Genomic DNA, 22,116 nt, shown 5'->3' on the forward strand with positions numbered 1-22,116 from the left:
ATGTTTTTATTTGATCAGATTTTAATAGCTAGATGGCCATAACGAATAGATATGGTGACTGCGGGCACCATTGTTTAACTCCTTGACAATTCAAAACTTTCTTAGAAGTAGCCGCTATTTACTATTTTAAACCTGGGGTTGCTATACATTACTTTTACCCATTTTATAAGAGAATCACTGAAATTGGAAAAATCCAGGCTTTTATAAATTAAATCCAGTTTTAGTTTACCAAAGGCCTTTTCAAAATCCTCTATAAATACCAGGCCTGGCTTCTTAGATGTTTCCTGCTGTTCTCTTATTTCTAGTAGTTGTCGTTTGTCGTATTTTATCTCCAATGTATCGTTCATGTAAAAAACCTTTCTGATCCAGATGAAAAATACCTGGTAAAACCTTTTTAATTATGAGTGCTATGCATTTCACTAGTATTTTTGCATCACAACATTGAAGCGTAAGAGGCCTTAAGTTTTTTAGATAGACTAGATCTTTATATTTGCCATCTGGGTCTTGTTTTAATACTGGTGAAATCAAACCTTCCTGCAGAGTACCTGACAGACTACCATTTTTATAAGAGTAGTTAAAAAAAGCTAACAATGGAGCTTTGAGTATATCAAAAAAGGCTTGATATCCCTCTACCGGTATGCCATCAAGCCCTGGGTTTTTTCCAGACTGAAAGGACTTAATAGCTTTAATACCTTTAAAAGTTATTCCTCTTTCTGTACATTTGTTAATTTTTTTGTATTATTTGGAAATAATTTGTTACAGTAATCATCATTCAAAGGGTGAGGATGAGATGGAAAAGAGAACATCTACTTAAAATATTTAGCTTCCTGTGTTGGAGATTCAGGAAGAATTTGTTGCATTTTTCGACATATTCCATCAAATCAAATGAAATGTATTTATAAAGCCCTTCTTACATCAGCTGATACCTCAAAGTGCTGTACAGAAACCCAGCCGAAAACCCCAAACAGCAAGCAATGCAGGTGTAGAAGCACGGTGGCTAGGAAAAACTCCCTAGAAAGGCCAAAACCTAGGAAGAAACCTAGAGAGGAACCAGGCTATGAAGGGTGGCCAGTCCTCTTCTGGCTGTGCCGGGTGGAGATTAGTTTGCTTTATTTTTGTAATAGTTTACATTAGATCGTTCTTGAATAAGTTCCTCCAGTTCTTTTTGTTTTTCCTCTAACCTATTTTGTATCTCTATAGTTATCGTTTTATTGCTATCTACCTGTACTATTAGTTAGACAGAAACAGTTTTTTATTTATTTATTAGTTATGAATATTGAATTGAATGACCTCTGAAGGTACATTTAAATGTATCCCAAACAATAAGCGTATTTGCTGAACCTATATTGTACTGGAAATATTCAGTTATAAATGATTTTGTCTTAGTTAAAAATGGTCCTCCAGTACACTTTGTTTAATTTCCAATATCCCCATCCAAGTGGAAATTCTATAAGAATTATGTGAAGGCCAATTAGATGATCCGATCACATTCTGTCTCCTATTAATACTTTTTCATTAAGGCCACGGTGATGATTGTTTGTTGAGTGATTTCCTTCATGGTCCATTGAGGTACTTAACACTGTGTTATAGTCTCCCACCATGATGATTTGATCGTTTGTTGCATGTAAATTCAATAAATTGGTATAAATATATTTGGACAATATAGATTAATGAGCCAAATCTATTTTTATATCCACTTTCATATTCAAAAAAATCTACCTTCCTTGCGAATCATTCCTGACTATTTGTATATTCAGATACATTTTTTTCTCAAATTAATATCTTCACACCTGTCACGCCCTGACCTTAGTTATCTTTGGTTTCCTTATTATTCAGGGTGTGACTATGGTGGATATGTTAGTTTTTATTGTCTAGGGTTTTTTATATATCTCGGGATTATTGTAAATCTAGGTATTTGTATGTCTATGGTGGCCTGATTTGGTTCCCAATCAGAGGCAGCTGTTTATCGTTGTCTCTGATTGGGGACCATATTTAGGTAGACATATTTCCTTGGGTATTTTGTGGGTTCTTGTCTATGTGTAGTTGCCTGTTAGCACTCATGTGTATAGCGTTTCGGTCGGTCGTTGCTTGGTTCAGTGGTGCATTTCTTTAATGAATTAAGAATGTACGCTTGCTGCGCCTTGGTTTCCTCCTTACGACAGATGTGACAACACCTTTTGAGTTCCTTTGTTCATGACAGAATTATTTCACCATTCCTTTTTCCACACAACTTAATCTAAGGATGTAGAGTGAGTTTCCTGTAAACAGTATATAAGTTATATTCCTTTTCTTTTAGCCACATAAAGACTGATCTTCTTTCTTTCGAATCTGCTAAACCATTACAATTAGAACTGCCTATACTTATTTCACCCTTTACCATAACTAGATACTATTCTCTGTCTAAATTGACCATAATTAGTGCTTGTAAAATTACTACCATAAGAGGTATTATGACAGTCAAAATTAAAGATTTCAAATGTCTGATATTTAGAACTCAAGAAATAGGTTCTAACAATATTTGTTTTATTCCCTTGTCTGTTTTCCTGTGAGCCAATGCCACACATGTTAGAAAAGTCTGATTAGGTTGATATGTATGATATTGGATGTGATTTAGTGATAGTCTTACTCTTATCCAGACATCATACACACTATGTGTGATGTCCAAATAAATAATAACCCAGACAATTTGCATGGTAGAGTGTCTATGTGTGTAACATGAAGTGAGTATAGCCTTAATATTCAGGATGATAATTGTAATCCATATCGTATCACCATCATAGTTGCATCATAATTACATTTAACATAATTTTCATAGAAAAACACATCCCAGCATTTCCATAGCAATTGACATTTCACATGATCATGAAAGATACCTGGCATTACTGTAGAGACAGCTTCCCTACAGTACAAATGTATACCATACAATACGTTACTATTCCCCATTGCTTGTTGTTAACATAGATAAACATGTAGACAAAACATGCAAAATATAGACAAAAAAAAACATTAAAATATAGAAAAGTTATCAACAATAGAGAGAGAGGGGAGAGAAGAGAGAGAGTGAGAGAAGAGAGATCAAGTGTGTGTATGTATGAGTCCATATGTGTAAGCGAACATGTAATTGAGTGAGTGTGCTCATAGTGTTCAGATATTTTTACAGTTCCCATACTTTTATCCCGTAACCTGACGTCCCCGTAGAATTTAGTACAGCCATGGTGTTATGGAGCGGTCTCTTAACCAGTTGAATTTAGGGGGCGCTATTTTAATTTTTGGATGAAAAACATTCCCGTTTTAAACAAGATATTTTGTCACGAAAAGATGCTCGACTATGCATATAATTGACAGCTTTGGAAAGAAGACACTCTGACGTTTCAAAACTGCAAATATATTGTCTGTGAGTGCCACAGAACTGATGTTACAGGCGAAATAAAAATCCAACCAGGAAGTGCCGCATTTTTTGAAACCGCCTCATGCCAATGACTCCTTATATGGCTGTGAATGAGCTACGAATGAGATTACGTTTTCCACGTTTTCCCCAAGGTGTCTAGAGCACTGTGACATCTTTTTAGGCATTTCCCTTGAAAAATGGCTGTAAGGGACAATATATGGCATGTGGTCACATGGTGTCTCCCGCAGAAAACCTTGCATAAAATACTGAGGTAGCCATTTTTCCAATCGCTTCTTATGAGAAACCAACTGCGTCGACAGATTTATTATTGAATATATTTGTTAAAAACACCTTGAGGATGGATCCTAAACAACGTTTGCCATGTTTCTGTCGATATTATGTAGCTAATTTTGAAAAAAGTTTGGCGTTATAGTTGTAGAATTTTTCGGTCGATTTCTCAGCCAACAAAAAGGAACATTTGCTATCTAACTGGGAGTCTCCTGAGTGAAAGCATCCGAAGTTCTTCAAAGGTAAATGATTTAATTTGGTTGCTTTTCTTATTTTCGTGAAAATGTTGCCTGCTGCCAGCAGAGCCTAGCATAGCATTATGCCATGATAAACTTACACAAATGCTTGTCTAGCGTTGGCTGTAACGCATATTTTGAAAATCTGAGATGACAGTGTTGTTAACAAAAGGCTAAGCTTGTGTTTGAATATATTTATTTCATTTCATTTGCGATTTTCATGAATAGGAAAAGTTTCTAGGGGTATTTATGTCCGTTGCATTATGCTAATGCATTTGAGGCTATGATTACGCTCCCGGATATGGGTTTGCTCGTCGCAACTGGTTAAGAGCTGTCCATCTGTAAAGACTTTGTCCACAATGAGAAAGGCACGCTGACCCCTCTCCCTGTACAAGATTCAGCCTCTTATAACGTCCGTTTATCTCCCGGGAAAATTGGTAATTGAGACCGAATTTGGTCCCTTTAATCTCCCTTCACCTGCTTTTGATCAGCTCCTTTTGTTAGTAGTGTTAAAATGTTGCAATGATAGGCTGGAGACCCTTGGTCTTGTCGCTCCGAGCTCCAAGTCTGTGCATTTGGTGGAAAGCCACCCTGTTTACAAGGCGGATTGCATGAACTTTCTGATCGCCCCCTCTAGATTATTGGATGCGTCCTCAGGAATCCCAGACATTATTACATTTTCACGCATGCCACGAATTTGTATGTCTAGTTGCATTCCAGCAAGAGCACCAGCCTCTACTTCAACGGTAAGTAAATCATTCATGTCTGTATATTAATCTGTCTTTCTTTTTTTGTCGGGTTAGAGTTATTTTATGAGGTAGCCGGATCTTTCCAGGATGGAATATGTTGTTCCTCCAGAATGTAATCTACCATAAGTTGCCTCCAACGTCGTTTTAGAGAATCTGGCAGTACGTCCAACCGGCATCACAACCACATACCACGTGTAACAACGCCAGCCCAGGACTTCCACATCCGTCTTCATCACCTGCGAGATCGTCTGAGACCAGCCACCTGGACAGCTGATGAAGCTGTGGGTTTACACAACCGAATCATTTCTACACATACTGTCAGAAACTTTCTCAGCAAAGCTCATCTGCTTGCTCGTCGTTCTCACCAGGGTCTGTTCGGCATCGTAACCAACTTCAGTGGTCTTCACAGATATATGTAAAGGATTTCTCTGTTCTTTGAACCATTCATCTTTGATGTTTTCATCGATCCTGACTAGTTTCACAGTCCATGCCGCTGAAAAACATCCCCACAGCATGATGCTGCCGGGCCATCACCGTGCATCACCATAGGGATGGTGTCAGGTTTCCTCCAGACGTGATGTTTGACATTCAGGCCAAAGAGTTCAATCTTGGTTTCATCAGACCAGAGAATGTTTCTCATGGTTTGAGTCCTTTAGTTGACTTTTGCCAAACTCCAAGCGGGCTGTCATGTGCCTTTTCTGAAGAGTGGCTTCTCTCTGGACACTCTACCATAAAGGCCTGATTGGTGGAGTGCTGCAGAGATGGCTGTCCTTCTGCAAGGTTCTTCCATCTCCACAGAGGAACTCTGGAGCTCTGTCAGAGTGACTATCGGGTTCTTGGTCACCTCCCTGACCAAGGCCCTTCTCCCCCGATTGCTCAGTTTGGCCAGGCGTCCATCTCTAGGAAGAGTCTTGGTGGTTACAAACTTCTTCAGTTTAAGAATGATGGAGGCCACTGTTTCTTGGGGACCTTCAATGCTGCAGAAATGTGGTACCCTTCCCCCTGCTACATGTGATTATGGAGATTTCAAAGATGATTTCATAAGGGACCAAGTGATTGACAAGTGTCACTCAAATGTGTTGCGCAAACGGTTTCTATGAAAGAGGGACCTCACTCTCACCGCTCTAATGGATATAGCAAGAGCAATGGAGGCTGTTGACCAGCATGCGGCAAGAATGGAAAGACTGAATGTCAATGCAAAAACACCTACTACACAAGATGACAAACCAGACAATGACAACGATGAACATGTGTTCACAACTACCAGCTGTACTGATGATGCTGAAATGCAGTTATTAGTCAATGGCCAGCCAGTTAACATGTTAATTGACTCTGGGGATAGCTGTGGTATTGTGGGCACAGCAACATTCAGTCATTTGCAGACCAACTGCAATGTGCAATTGAAACCAACATCCAAGAGACTTTACCCATATGGTCCAACACAACCATTAGCAGTTGAGGGCTTGTTCACTGCCAACATTACAGCAGTTGTTAGTTCTGAGTCAGTCACTGCAGACATTCTAGTCGTGAACGATGCACAGACATCTGTACTGCGAATGATATCAGCAGTTGCTCTTGGCATTTTGCGCATAGGATCAAAGGTACACATAAGCTCAGTCCAAGGTGATGACACAGACATTCAAAGCTGCACAGGAACGCAAAGACTGTTTCAAAGGCCTGGGAAAACTGAAAGACTTCCAGTTAGGAATTCATGTAGATGAGACTGTCACACCTGCTGCACAGCCAGTATGCAGAATACCATTCAGTGTCAGGAAGCTAGTAGAAGAGAAGAAGAACGATCTAGAGGACATTGATGTTATTGAGAAAGTGAACGGACCCAAACCATGTTTGTCCCCATTGGTTGTACTAAACAATAAAACCGGTGACATCAGAGTATGTGTTGACATGCATAGAGCAAATGAAGCTGTTGTGCGGGAGCGACACCCCATCCCCACCATCGACGAGATCCTGAAGGACATGTCAGGAGCTGTGGTCTTCTCAAAGCTGAACCTAAAGTGGGGATATCATCAGATCGAACTGAAACCTGAGTCTCGTTCCCTGGCCACATTTGTGACTCACACAGGTTTGTGGCGCTACTGGAGACTAATGTTCGGTGTCTCCTCTGCTCCAGCGACATATCAGCACATCATCTGCCAAGTCCTACAGGGCATTGATGGGGTCCACAACATCTCAGGTTATATCATTGTGTTTGGGAAGAACACACAAGACCACAACAAATGACTAGACCAAGTCCTGACACGACTACAGGAGAGGGAACTCACCCTCAACAGTAACAAATGTGAATTGCGACTGACGGAGATGGAGTTCATGGGCCACGTTCTCTCAAAGAATGGCATTGGAGCAGCTCAATCAAAGGTGGAAGCGGTGCAGAACACAAGCAGACCAACAAATGTTGCTGAAATAAGGAGTTTCTTAGGACTAGTAAACTACTGTGGCAGATTTATCCCTAATCTGGCAACCACATCCGAACCGCTGAGAAAACTCACAAAAACCTAATGCAAATGGACATGGAGAGATGAACAGGAATCATTATTCATATCACTGAAGAATGCACTGGCCAGTTCACACAACATGGCCTACTTCAATCAAGATGCAGAGACATGTGATTGGGGATGCTAGTCCAGTGGGCTAGGGGCTATTTTGAGTTAGAAGCAAAAAGATGGTTCACAAAGGCCAGTGTACTACGCTAGCTGTGCTCTCACAGATGTAGAGCGATGCTATTCTAAGACTGAGAGAGAGGCACTCGCCATAGTATGGGCGTGTGAGAAATGTCATATGTGTCTCTATGGCTAAGACTTTGTAATGGTAACCGACCACCAGCCTTTAGGGACAATTTTCTCTCCAAAATCCAAACCACCAGCGAGGATCGAGAGAGATGGGCACTGAGAATGCAGCCTTACAGATTCAAGGTTGTATACAAGCCTGGGCCTCAGAATGCAGCCGACTCACTGTCACGGTTGACTCTGAACCCTCCGGCGTCTCTACACTACGGGGGACGACCACATCTACTACGTAGCCAAACACGCAGTGCCATGTGCATTCACCCCACGAGAGCTGGAGGAAATGTCCGCAAAGATCCTAGTTCTAGCTACTCTATGAGCAAGCGTCAGACAGGGTGACTAGAGCACATGCGACACTGCATACCGACGTGTTCAAGAAGAACTCGCTATTGTTGGACAGACAGTTCCACGAGGCAACCGCATTATAATGCCACGAGCAGCTCAGAAACGGACTTTGATGTCAGCATACAAAGGGCATCAGGGGATAGTAAAAACAAAACAGAGACTGCATACAAAAGTGTGGTGGCCAAACATTGATAAAGAGGTTGAACTGCTGGTGAAGTCCTGTCCAGCATGTCAAGTCAATGGCACACAGTCAGAACAATGCTACCAGCTAAACCATGGCAGATCCTAGCCATTGACATGTTTGGGCCGTTTCCAACAGGAGAACACCCTTCTCGTAACGGACTACTACTCAAGATGGGTTGATGTAAGTATCCTAAACCGCATCACCACTGCTAATTTAATCAAAAGCCTAAGGGTAACGTTCACAGTCCATGGGTATCCTGAGTCTATTGTGACAGATAATGGAGTGATTTCTGAGCATACGTGGAGGAAAACGGGATCCGACACTGCCGCATCACTCCATACTAGCCACAGGTCAACGGCGAAGTTGAAAGACAGAACAGGACTCTTGTGAAAGCAATTCACGCCACTCAATCAGAGGGGAAGGATTAGCTCACAGAACTACAGACGTTTCTCATGGCCTACAGGAGTACGCCACACTCAGTCACAGGCCGCAGTCCAGCTAAACTGTTGTTTAACCTCCAAATTAGAACCAAACTGCCAGAGCTGTCAGCCGACATGCAGCTTGGAACTGAACCACACGACAACGCCATTCTGCTTGCCGATGCTGAAAGGAGAGAGGCCGACAGAACGCTGACAGATCTGGGAGAGCAACTGAAAGCACAATCCAAAGCAGACCAAGTTGTCAACTACATTCGAACCAGAACCATACACTGTCGTGGACAGGAAGGTGAAATCTGTTGTTCTGGAAAAGAATAGAAAGAGGGCCATGCAACGTGTTTATTTTGTGAAGCTGTGGAAACAAACACAGTCAGGACAATGGACTACTAGTGACAGAGCAGGGCAGAGCCTGACAAACTGCCTAGACAAGTGCCTGCACCTGGTGAGGCCATTCAACTACAGCCCCGAGGCCCGACCCCAAAACAAGCTGTGCATCTGAAGGACTATGTTAGATAGACATGCTGCCATAATGGAGCAGAATAATCTCTGGTACAGTCTCATTGGTAGGGCAGTCTACCCCCAGCCATCACAGAAAAGTTCCGGGAAGAATTATTGTCAAAGAAACATTGTTAACAAAAGAGTTCCAGCAATGTAACCAGTGTTATTTAACTAGGCAAGTCAGTTAAGAACAAATTCTTATTTTCAATGACGGCCTAGAAACAGTGAATTAACTGCCTTGTTCAGAACGACAGATTTTTACCTTGTCGGCTCGGGGATTTGATCTTGCAACCTTTTGGTTATTAGTCCAATGCTCTAACCACTAGGTCACCTGCCGCCCAGGTAGTCTAGTAGTTTAAAGAAAGTAGAAGTAAATATTAAAGTATGTTGTTGTTGTAAAAATATGTTAATAGTGTATACAGGAAATACCATATTTTGAGTACTAGATCATGTTTTGTTACGTTATAATGCATAGATCTGCAGTTTGGAGATGTGTTATCATAGTGGATAGACAAACATCTAAGAAAAGGAGGGATGTAGTGTATTAGCGACACCTAGTAGTACAATACCAGCGGAGTACTAGGAGCCACTTGTGAGGAACGGAGGGGGGCGATGCTTGGGAAGACGAGAAATAAAGTCAATGATTCCCGTGAGTCAAGGTGATACATTACAGGTCCAAAGTAGCACCGATCCACAGCAGCACATCACAATGTCGTCTTGCTTTGTAGAATATATATTTAGGTGAAATATCCCTCCTTTCATCAATACACTAAAAGCCCATTGCTAGAACATGTGATCAAGATTACTGGTGAAACGGCATTCAATTGTCACGTTGTTCCCCAACTTTGCAACTAGGAATGGAGCAGGCTGAGAAATCTGATGGTCACATCTGAAACAAAATCAGGTATTTCCATTGAGAAAAAGACAGAATACCAAACACTTATTATTGAACCCAGATTGAAAGTCGACTTTCTAAGGAAATGTGTCACTTACAGGAGTTGCAGAGAAGAGCAAGAGCTCAGCAATCTTGTCCTCACCTCTAGCTTTTCTGGAGCAGGAGTGATTTTTTAAGTGCATCCTGTGCTAAGTCTCAGAATCACACATCTTATGTCTGATTGGTTAGATCTAGATGGCATCTGATTGGTCTGTCAGATTTGTTAAGCTGAACACTCGATTGGCTGCCCAGTAGGTCTTTTGTGGAACAGGAACAGTCTTTCTATGAAGTTTGAATCAGTGTCACTTTGCAAGAAAGGATACAAGAAAATACAACCTGAAAATATGATGTTTGGTCACCCATGTTGTCAGTTTCATGTCTTTCCTTTGACTTTACAATTCTCATTGTTTTTAACAGTTTAATCTAAACGTAACATATAACACGTGATTAAAGTACACTGGGGAGTAATAACAAACTCTTAATGGAAGCAGTGATATTTGATCAGCAACATTTATTCAGTTAATTCAGGCAATTTGTACATCTAAGACATTAGAGAAACAATGAAAGGCTACTCATCGAAGTTGCTTTTATGGGTTACAAGTACATGTATTTTCTATTTTATTTAGCTATTAGTTACGTACTAAAATCTTTTTTTTTTTTTACCAGTCGTCACAAGGCCTTCGAAGTTATATCTCTACCTGTACATGACCATCTGATCATTTATCACTCCAGTGTTAATCTGCAAAATTGTATTATTCGCCTACCTCCTCATGCCTTTTGCACACATTGTATATAGACTGCCCATTTTTTTTCTACTGTGTTATTGACTTGTTAATTGTTTACTCCATGTGTAACTCTGTGTTGTCTGTTCACACTGCTATGCTTTATCTTGGCCAGGTCGCAGTTGCAAATGAGAACTTGTTCTCAACTAGCCTACCTGGTTAAATAAAGGTGAAATAAAAAAATAAAAAATAAAAAAAGAAGTTATTTCTATTGAATATGGATGTGGTTTCTGTTCAATGTGGTGAGGTTGTTCACATATCTCACTCCTGCTGAAGGTACCTGACCTCAGAGTACTCTGCATCCTCTCTGCTGGTCTGGGCTCTCTCTCTTCTGGAGGAGGGTCTTTTCTTGGTGGTGAAACTCACAGCTGCATAGTTTACCACGTCACTGTCTCGGTTCTGTGTGAGAGAGGTGGAGCCATAACAAGACATTATACTGGTCACATCTACTAGATAAACCCTTTTGAGATGGAGAAAAAAAGTGACATAACAAAGAGTTTATCTGACCGACTGGTGACCTATCAGTTGCATCTTCAAATTAAAAACAAGATGAAAAATGCATTACATATATAAGCTATCTCGGGTCAGGGGTGAAAGTAGATAGAATTTCTTACCAGTACGGGACACCCAAGCATTTAAGGCCATATATACTATTGTAGTGAAACGCCAAATGCATCTACCTCCTGGTCCTCTTCCCCTGCCTTACCCACCAATGGTAGAGACAGAGATGACCACGCCTACTGAAATACCGGATTGGGCAACCTCACCAGAAGATGACTCAAGCCAACCAACTACTGAACAAGACTGGTGTCAGGAAGAACCACCCTCTGCCTCAAGTGACACCTCTGAATGGGAACAGCTGTTAGACTCATTGCTGATAGGGTAAGGGCACTGTCATAAACGGATGCCCATATATGTACTGTTATAAGAGTAAGGGCACTGTCATAAACGGATGCCCATATATGTACTGTTATAAGAGTAAGTGCACTGTCATAAACGGATGCCCATATATGTACTGTTATTAGAGTAAGGGCACTGTCATAAACGGATGCCCATATATGTACTGTTATAAGAGTAAGGGCACTGTCATAAACGGATGGCCATATATGAACTGTTGTTAATGTGTGGTAAATCAGCTGTGTGTCCTCCAAGTTTGTAGAGGGGAGGACACTCACGTGACCTCGAGTGAGGAATACAAAGGTATATATAGAGAAACTGCCGATACTTCGGCGCTGACTTCTTGAATTCTGAATTCATTTAGTCAACCATTTAACTTCGGGTAATTGGCACCTGACTCAAATTACTTAAAGATTCTAACTTGTTGGATCTGAGAAGTGACTCTCCGATATACCGTTTAACTATTGAACAGCTGTTCTGTCGCCTACTGACCAGGTCCGTGTATACTGATTGCAATTATATCAAGAGAAAGTCTCAGTAACTTAAACTCTCGATTGAGCTCAGTACCTCGGCCTCGTTGCGTGCCACGGACGCTGCGGTAGTTCAACGGGACTGAGAGTCACTCTAGTCCTTTAGTTGATCCCTTGCTTATACCTATGGTTATCTGAATTGACCCTGTTGCCTACTGACCAGGTGCGTGTATACTGATGCAAATTACATCCAGAGAAAGTCTCAGTAACTTAACCCCTCGATTGAGCTCAGTACCTCGCCCTAGTCACGTGCCACAGACTCTTTGATATTTTATTGGGGCAGGGAATCACCATTGGGTTCTCTCATCCAGTCCAAACTTGAATCTCTAAATTTAATAAACCACCGACTCCAATTCAACCTCTCAGCCAGTAGAGGGGAGTCGCTACCTCACTAAATTCTTAAAGAACTCTGACCGATTGAAACACCACTCCTGATCTCGTGGGTCTCCCTGTCATCTTTTAAAGGTAATTAAGTTGAAGTATTATATTTTATTAGAGATAAGTGTTATCATTGTACCAGGCATTGTAGAGCATTAAGGCATTTGCGTGTTTTTGATTAACGCTGTGTGTAACCAAGTAACAAATGGTGTATTTTGAAGTGTGTTTGATTGTAAAAGACAAAAAACAGAGTGTTTCCAAAAATAAACGGTAGTCTTATTTTGTCTCGAGTAAAACGCCCTCCCAAGACAGTTAACGGCACAGTAGATAACAACTCTGACACTCCCCTCTACCGGGACACTGGAAACGGAGACCAATACTCCATGACAAAGTGAGTTACCATTAAAAGACGAGGAGGAAGGTGTGTCCAGTAGTGATTCATTAATTGTCTTATCGCTCTATCTAAGTTTTATTATCCAAGTGATACATAGCCGACGGGCAGAGTAGTGAGACTAAGTTGACTAAAGGTCTTCACACTTTAAACTAGATACATCACAGAAGGGAAATACTCAACCTGAGGGAAATCATATAGAGACTGGTAGGAAGAAGGCTTAATAACAAATCAAGGATCCATTAGTGGTGTAAAAGGAGTCTAGAAGATAAACGTGGGGTTCACACATCCCAGCTAGAGCTAGACCGTTGAGTGACAAGGCAAAAGACCTCTCTACGCGGACAACGTATCGATAAAGAAAGAGAGGCAGGACTACGCGAGCGGTCCTGGTTATACCGAGAGCCTGAAGTATCTATTATGCCCTGTCCAATCCAGGGAACGGGACGCTAACCACCTCTAGCACCCCGCTGCCGGCCAAGGGGCGGGGCTAAAGGTTTCATATCGCGACACTATCAAGATGTTCAAACGTTCATAGATGACCAGCAGGGTCAAATAATAATCACAGTGGTTGTAGAGGGTGCAACAGGTCAGTACCTCAGGATTAAATGTCAGTTGGCTTTTCATAGTCGAGAATTCAGAGGTCGAGACAGCAGGTGCGGTAGAGAGAGAGTCGAAAACAGGCCAGGCAGTCCAGATGCCTTATCCTAGGGCTCAGGTCCTTCGGGACGGGAGGGAGAGACACCAGATAAGACAGGAGAATTACACCATATATAACAGACTGAACCTATCCCCCTGGCACATAGACTATTGCAGAATAGATACTGGAGAATAGAGACTGAGAAATTTAAAATCGGCTACATGTCATATTAAAAAGCATAGAAACACAATAGGTCAGGAGCCAGACAGGGAGCCTGAATTATTTAGGCTATATTATTTAAATTATTTCAAGGTTGAAGCCGACAAAGAAATACATTGTGAAGGATTTGCAAGTCCGACACAACAGGCTGGTAGCACTCATAAAGCGCTCAGCATTTAAAAAAAATGTTGTATTCAATCGTTATAATCTATAAATTGCGCATATATTCTGACTTACTTAGAAGTAAATACATAAATGAGAATAGAATACGTTTCTAAACACTACTACATGAATGTGTGTGCTACCAGGATTACGGACAGTCCTGATGGATTGTGAATAATGATGAATGAGAAAGTTACAGACGCACAAATATCATACCCCCAAGACATGCTGTTTGACAAGGGTTATGTTGAGAGGTAGCTTACAAGTAAACATTTCATAGCACTGTTTACACTCCACTGTATTCTGTATATATGATGAATAAAATTTGATTTGATTTTTGACAGTAAGGATGCTTGCCATTTAAGGAGACATAGTTCTAAAAGAAAGTACACCAGGGTTATATCTCCAGATAAATTTGTCCAGGAGGGCTGTATTGCTCAGAGTTGGCAACCCAGCAACAAGGCACACTTGTTGTGTCAACACGAGATGCAGTTCAGCCTTTAGAGGAAGCAGACCTTCAAGTAGGTTGTTGGAAATGCTCTGTGGTATGTTGGATATTTGGTGGCATTGATGAAGAGTGATGCAAAAAAACATGCTGCCAATCAGATGACTTTGTAGGAGTCCCACCATCCCGCATCCATTCCACACCTCTAACCGCATCAGTCCTCCGTTCCTGTACGGACTACTCCACCACCAGCTGGTTCTCTGTCCATGGCCTTGTCCGTGCCCTGCTGGGCCTCTGTTTATGATCTCCAAACCTGTGCCCGGCTGGGTCTCTGTTCATGATCTCCACACCCGTGCTCGGCTGGGCCACTGTTCATGATCTCCAAACCTGTGCCCGGCTGGGCCTCTGTTCATGATCTCCACAACCGGGGCCCTGCTGGGTCTCTGTCCGTGCCCGACACCTATGCTCGACTGACACTCAGTCAGCCCTGTCCTCTGCTCCTTACAGGCTGGGCATTCTGATGGAACAGGCTGTCATGCCCTGACCATAGAGAGCCTTTTTATTCTCTATTTTGGTTCGGTCGGTGTGTGACTAGGGTGGGTAATCTAGGTTGTTTATTTCTATGTTGGCCTGGTATGGTTCCCAATCAGTTGCAGCTGTTTATCGTTGTCTCTGATTGGGGATCATATTTAGGCAGCCAAGAAAAGAAAGAAAACTCGCAAACAAATTACCTAAAAGGAAATATCGCTTGACAAGAGTTTAAAGGTCCCACCGTAGCTCTATCCTCATTGGTCAATTCTTGGCTACTTCCTGGTTGCACTGCCAACTCGGATTGGTTGTTGAGTGCAATTCTTGGTTAATTTTTGGTTGCAGACGGCGATATGATTGGTTGTCGCAACCAGAAATTTCCTCAACTCACCTTGTCAGGGGGTGCAACACTGTCGATAGCGTGCTGGACTTCGGGCAAGAAGGTTGAGGGTTTGAATCCTGCTCGTTTCATTTGAAGTTGTACACAATTATCAGTTCATATTTGGTTTTTATTACCCATTCATTGTCAGTTAGAGACACAGTAGGTGCATTGGGACCCAAAAGCATAATCATTGCTCTAACTCCCCCTTGTGAGAAGTGCAAATCAATCACAGAACAACAGGAAAGGACCTTGTGAAGGGGTTGGAAAACAGGTACAAAAGTATCTATATCCATAGTAAAACAATTACTATATTGACATAACCTGAAAGGCCGCTCAGCAAGGAAGAAGCCACTGCTCCAAAACCGCCCTAAAAAACCCAGACTATGATTTGCAGCTGCACATGGGGACAAAGATCGTACTTTTTGGAGAAATGATTAAACAAAAATATAACTGTTTGGCCATAATGACTTACACATAATGCTGTGTTTGGAGGAAAAAGGGGGAGGCTAGCAAGCTGAAGAACACCATCCCAACCTTGACGCACGGGAGTGGCAGCATCATGTTGTGGGGGTACTTTGCTGCAGGAGGGACTGGTGCACTTCACAAAATAGATAAGGGAGGAAAATTATGTGGATATATATATACATTTTTTTTAAATTTTTAAATTTTACCCATTTTTTTCTCCCCAATTTCGTGGTGCCCAATTGTTAGTAGCTACTATCTTGTCTCATTGCTACAACTCCCGTATGGGCTCGGGAGAGAAGGTTGAAGGTCATGCATCCTCCGATACACAACCCAACCAAGCCACACTGCTTCTTAACACAGCGTGCATCCAACCCGGAAGCCAGCCGCACCAATGTGTTGGAGGAAACACAGTGCAAGCTTGGTTAGCGTCTGTGATGAGACAGATGTATCCCTACCGGCCAAGCCCTCCCTAAACCGGACAACCGATTGTGCGTCGCCCCACGGACCTCCCGGTCGCGGCCAGTTACGACAGAGCCTGGGCGCGAACCCAGGGTCTCTGGTGGCACAGCTGGCGCTGCAGTACAGCACCCTTCACCACAGCGCCACCCGGGAGGCCCTTATGTGGAAATATTGAAGCAAGATCTCAAGACGTCAGTCAGGAAGTTAAAACTTGATCGCAAATGGGCCTTCCAAATGGACAATGACCCCAAGCATGCTTCCAAAGTTGTGGCAAAATGGCTGCTGGACAACAAAATCAAGGTATTGGAGTGGCCATCACAAAGCCCTGACATCAATCCTATAGAACATTTTTGGGCAGAACTGAAAAAGCGTGTGCGAGCAAGGAGGCCTACAAACCTGACTCTGTTACACCAGCTCTGTCAGGAGGAATGGGACAAAATTCACCCAACTTATTGTGGGAAGCTTGTGGAAGGCTACCCGAAATGTTTGACCCAAGTTAAACAATTTAAAGACAATGCTACCAAATACTAATTGAGTGTATGTAAACTTCTGACACTCTGGGAATGTGATGAAAGAAATAAAAGCTGAAATAAATAATTCTCTCCACTATTATTCTGACATTTCACATTTTTTAAATAAAGTGGTGATCCTAGCTGAATTTTTACTTGGATTAAATGTCAGGAATTGTGAAAAACTGAGTTTAAATGTATTTGGCTAAGGTGTATGTATTCTGACTTCAACTGTATAGTCTTGTTGGCCTAATTTCAAACCTTTGTTTGTTACCAGTACCTCGTTCATAAAGGAAGAGTTGACAAAACTATTGAGACACTCAATCTTTATCTTCACTTTGTCATCTTGTTGAATGCTTTAGGACCGGAAATCTGACGAGAGAGAAAGATCATAAGGGACATTTAATCCCCCAGTGTTTGTCTATGAGAGACCCGGTGATGTTGACCTCAATAGGTCTCACTTTACACTGAGCTACTCCTTCCTCTCACTCATACCACCAGAAGTGATGTGTACCCTCACTGGCCCCTCCTCTACCTCAGACCCAAATCATATTCTCCTTATAAGGTGCTTCTCACAATAGGGGTATGTGATCAGTGCAAAGCCAAGACAGGAAATACTAAGGGGTGAATAACATCATGAGAAAGGCCATTTTGATTTATCTCTTTATCTTTCTATGTGATCAGTATTATGCAATTGTCTACTGCTGGGTACACCCTTTAAACAAAAAAATACCATGTCACTAACAAACACACAACAGAGATCGAAGTTAAGAGAGGCGAAGAGAAGCAACTGATCCTCTGCGGCCATTAAACAGTGTTTTTACTTCTAACTCTCTAACGACACCCTGTACCACCTGAGCTGTGTGACCTAACTGAGTTGGAGAGAGCTAGAATGGCCCTGAGGTACAACTAGCAAACACTACAGAGATATTTACTGACATTACATTTCAATACAAGTAATTTATCTACACAGATACAATATAGCAAGATTTAAACTTGTATTGAAAGATATGGCAAATCAATATATTCAAAGATATGGCCAACCAATTTTCCTCCTCTTCCATCCTCCTCCACGTTGTCATCTTGAAGCAGCATACACTACATGGGTGTCCAGCTCCTTCTCTCTTCTCTTCTCCATCTTCCTCTTCTTGGAGGTGAAATTCAGGGTGGCATAATTCAATGCATCTGAATCTTGGATCTGTGGATTTGCGAACATCATGAAATAGGCTACGGTTGTAATTTTCACTATTTCTGAATTGCTTATATTTCAGTATTTAATCATATAGCATTTACCTGATAATTTTGTAGTTGTCTTTGAGAATCACGTTCTGAATATGGCATAAAAGAGAGACGAGAGAAAAGATTAACGGATCATTCTATTCCAGTGTACACACTGACTCTTCACAGGCCACAAATAGTCAGTACACACTGACACACTGACTGTAGTTCACAGGCCACATATAATCATGAAATGACATGATCCTACCTGTGTTTTGTCTTTTTGCATCCTGTATGGTCTTGAGGACCAAGATGAGGATGACTATCAGGAGGACAGCAATCACAACACCCAGGATATCAACCAGGGGAAGGGGGTACATGATGGGTTCGTCATCCTCTCCTACAATACCGATAGTTCCATTACACTACCACCCATCACAACCAGTGGGAAAAGTTTCATTGATCAATCATCCTCTCTTATCAAAACAATTCATTTAGAATCACAAGTATAAAAACGATCCCCATTTAATCTAACAATTATTAGCTTATATCGAAGATATGGGTTAAAATTGATGTTTGGAATGATTTTCACCATACAATAACAGACTAAGCATACCTTCAGGACATTGCTCTGGCTCTTTGTCAGAATCCTTGTAACCTTTTGGATGAATAGGAGAGTTGAATATTCCTACCACATAAAGTTGATTGAAAGTTAACTTGTGGTAGTCACAGCTGAGAAATTATTACCTGGAACCATCAGGAAAGTCATGTTGGTGAAGATGAAGTATTGATCGTATATTCCACAGCAGTACAGACCAGAATCAGCTACATCCACCTCTGTGATTTTGAGGACGATTATTCTATTGCTGATGAACATTTCCATATGGTTGGGCTGAAAACCATTGTGATGCTTGACATACGGCTGAGAGCTGTACATAGACGCGATGCACAGAGGCTCTGAGACGTTGACTTGTTTGAACCAGGCAACGTGTCCTGGTCCTTTAAGGCCATTAGTGCACTGCAGGGTGACATTATTCCCCAGGATGGACCACCACTGAGGGTGGCGGAGAGACCAAGATGACAGGGGTCAAACCTGAAGGAGAGAAAACAGATTTAGAAACATAACTTTCTGTGTAATTCTTATGGAAAGTACATATGGTGTGATTGAATAAAAAGCTATTGTTCACACACATACTTTTGCACACTAGACACAGTCACTACTATTTGACAGACCATATCTATTAAAGTCTGAGATGAAGATAAAGTATCTTACAGAAGCCGTAGAGGACCAGAGCTGGTACATATATTCGTGCCATTCTGTGTGTACATCTACACTGCCAGACCATTAAGGAAGGACTGAATCTTCAAAGATGAGAGATGAAAGTAACTTGAAATGATGGGCGGTACATAGTGTGACAACCATATAGCTGCATACACCCCAGATTGATAACAAGCCACGGGTTTTCCACTCTCGCATTTGGTTTGAGAGAGAGAATGCGAAGATATTTCAGTTGTAGACTGCCGTACTGTCGTATATCATTATCATAGAGGTTCCCAGAATATAATATTGTAAATACTCCGAATTGATCAAATTTATTGCAATAGACCAGTTGGTTACACATAGTGTCCATTTTAAAGTAAGTTTGGATGAAAGCAAATATTTCAAATCTGAATCTGTTTTCTCAATGATGATGCCCAGCATGGTTAGATTGCATAATTACACTACCGGTCAAAGGTTTTAGAATACCTACCCAGTCAAGGGTTTTTCTTTTTTTAAACTGTTTTCTACATTGTATAATTAGAGTGAAGACATCAAAACTATTAAATAACACATAGGGAATCATATAGTACACCAAAAATGTTAAACATGAAAATATATTTTATATTTGAGATTCTTCAAATAGCGACCCTTTGCCTTGATGACAGCTTTGCACACTCTTGGCATGGTCTCGACCAGCTTCACCTGAAATGCTTTTCCAACAGCCTTGAAGGTGTTCCCACATATGCTGAGCAGTTGTTGGCTGCTTTTCCTTCACTCTGTGGTCCAACTCATCCCAAACAATCTCAATTTGGTTGAGGTCGGGTGATTGGGGAGGCCAGGTCAACTGATGCAGCACTCCATCACTCTCCTTCTAGGTCAAATAGTTCTTACACAGCCTGGAGGTGTGTTGAGTCATTGTCCTGTTTAATTAAAATACAAATTATAGTGCCACTAAGCCCAAACCAGATGGGATGGCTTATCGCTGCAGAATGCTGTGGTAGCCATGCTGGTTAAGTGTGCCTTGAATTCTAAATAAATCACAGACAGCATCAGCAGCAAAGCACCCCCACAGCATAACTCCACCTCCTCCATGCTTTACGGTGGAAAATCATCCGTTCACCAACGCAGCGTCTCACAAAGACACGGTGGTTGGAACCAAAAATCTCCAATTTGGACTCCAGACCAAAGGGCAAATTTCCACCGGTCTATTGTCCGTTGCTTGTGTTTCTTGGCCCAAGCAAGTCTCTTCATATTGGTGTCCTGTAGTAGTGGTTTCTTTGCAGCAGTTTCCTTGAATAAGGCAATGAAGGCCTGATTCACACAGTCTCTTCTGAACAGTTGTTGTTAAGATGTGTCTGTTACTTGAACTATGTGAAGCATTTATTTGGGCTAGAATGTCTGAGGCTGGTAACTCTAATGTATGTATCCTCTGCAACAGAGGTAATTCTGGGTCTTCCATTCCTGTGGCGGTCCTCATGAGAGCCAGTTTCATCATAGCAGTTGATGGTTTTTGCGACTGCACTTGAAGAAATTTTTAAATTTCTTGAAATGTTCCGTATTGTCTGACCTTCATGTCTTAAAGTAATGATAGACTGTTGTTTCTATTCGCTTATTTGAGCTGATCTTGCCCTAATATGGACTTGGTCTTTTACCAAATAGGTCTATCTTCTGTATAACCCCCCACACACACACACACCCTTACAACACAACTGATTGCCTCAGATTGCCTAAGAAGGAAAGAAATTCCACAAATGAGCTCAACAAGGCACACGTGTTAATTGAAATGCATTCCAGGTGACCACCTCATGAATCTGGTTGAGAGAATGCCAAAAGTGTGCAAAATTGTCATCAAGGCAAAGGGTGGCTATTTGAAGAATCTCAAATATAAAATATATCAGATTTTTTTGGGGGTTACTACATGATTCCATATGTGTTATTTCATAGTTTCAATGTCTTCACTATAATTCTACAATGTAGAAAATAGTAAAAGAAAGACCTTTGAATGAATAGGTGTTTTGAGCGGTAGTGTATATTGGTCAGGAGACCCCTTGGAGTGTGTAAGAATTAGCTGAAATTGGTGGTGTTTGAACAATAGGGTGAACTCTTCAGACTGCATCAGGTAGATCATTAAACTCTTACAGTTGGCTGAAGCCAGGAATGGATTGGCCATCTGCCATTTCGTGAGAATGCCAGATGGACTTGTCCATCTTTAGCCCAATCGGCTTGTCTAACTTGTTTTTTTTTACATAAAATGGGGCTAATAATGAAATTCATGAAATTTACTTGTTACTAACATCAGAAAACATGCATATTGCTGATAAACACATAGATAATTCATTTGATGATGCAGTAGTAGATATACATGGTTATAGCATATACAGGAAAGATAGGAATGCAAATGGAGAAGGTGTTGCTTTATATGGCCAGAGTCATATTCCTGTTAGGCTGAGAAAGGATCTCATGTCAGGTGATGTGGAAGTAATGTGACTACAGGTTCATCTGTCTCACCTACAGCCTATTCTTGTAGGAAGTTTCTATAGATCACCAGGGTGCAAAAAGTCAGTATTTGTAAAAATAAAATTAAAATAAAAAAGCTGTACTTGAATATCCCTTTGATCATGGTGAAGTTATTAATTACACTTTAGATGGTGTATCAAAACACCCAGTCACGGCAAAGATAAAAGCATCCTTCCTATCTCAGTTGCTTGAGAGGATAGGAAACTGCTGAGGGATTTCACCATGAGTTACGGATTTGAATGGCTGGGATAGGAGAAAACTGAGGATGGATCAACAACATAGTTACTCTACAATACTAACCTAAATGACAGAAGGAAATAATATATTCTAAAACATGCATCCTATTTGCAATAATGAGACTAGTCAACCCAACAGTCTTGACTTTTGGGCCCAGAGCGTAACCACTAATAAAAAAACAGATATTATATATGACCTAAAATGCTGAGTCAGGGCTGGTTCCACCCCTCTCATAAGCC

This window comes from Oncorhynchus nerka, linkage group LG8 (genome assembly GCF_034236695.1).
Source record: "Oncorhynchus nerka isolate Pitt River linkage group LG8, Oner_Uvic_2.0, whole genome shotgun sequence".
Lineage (NCBI taxonomy): Eukaryota > Metazoa > Chordata > Actinopteri > Salmoniformes > Salmonidae > Oncorhynchus > Oncorhynchus nerka.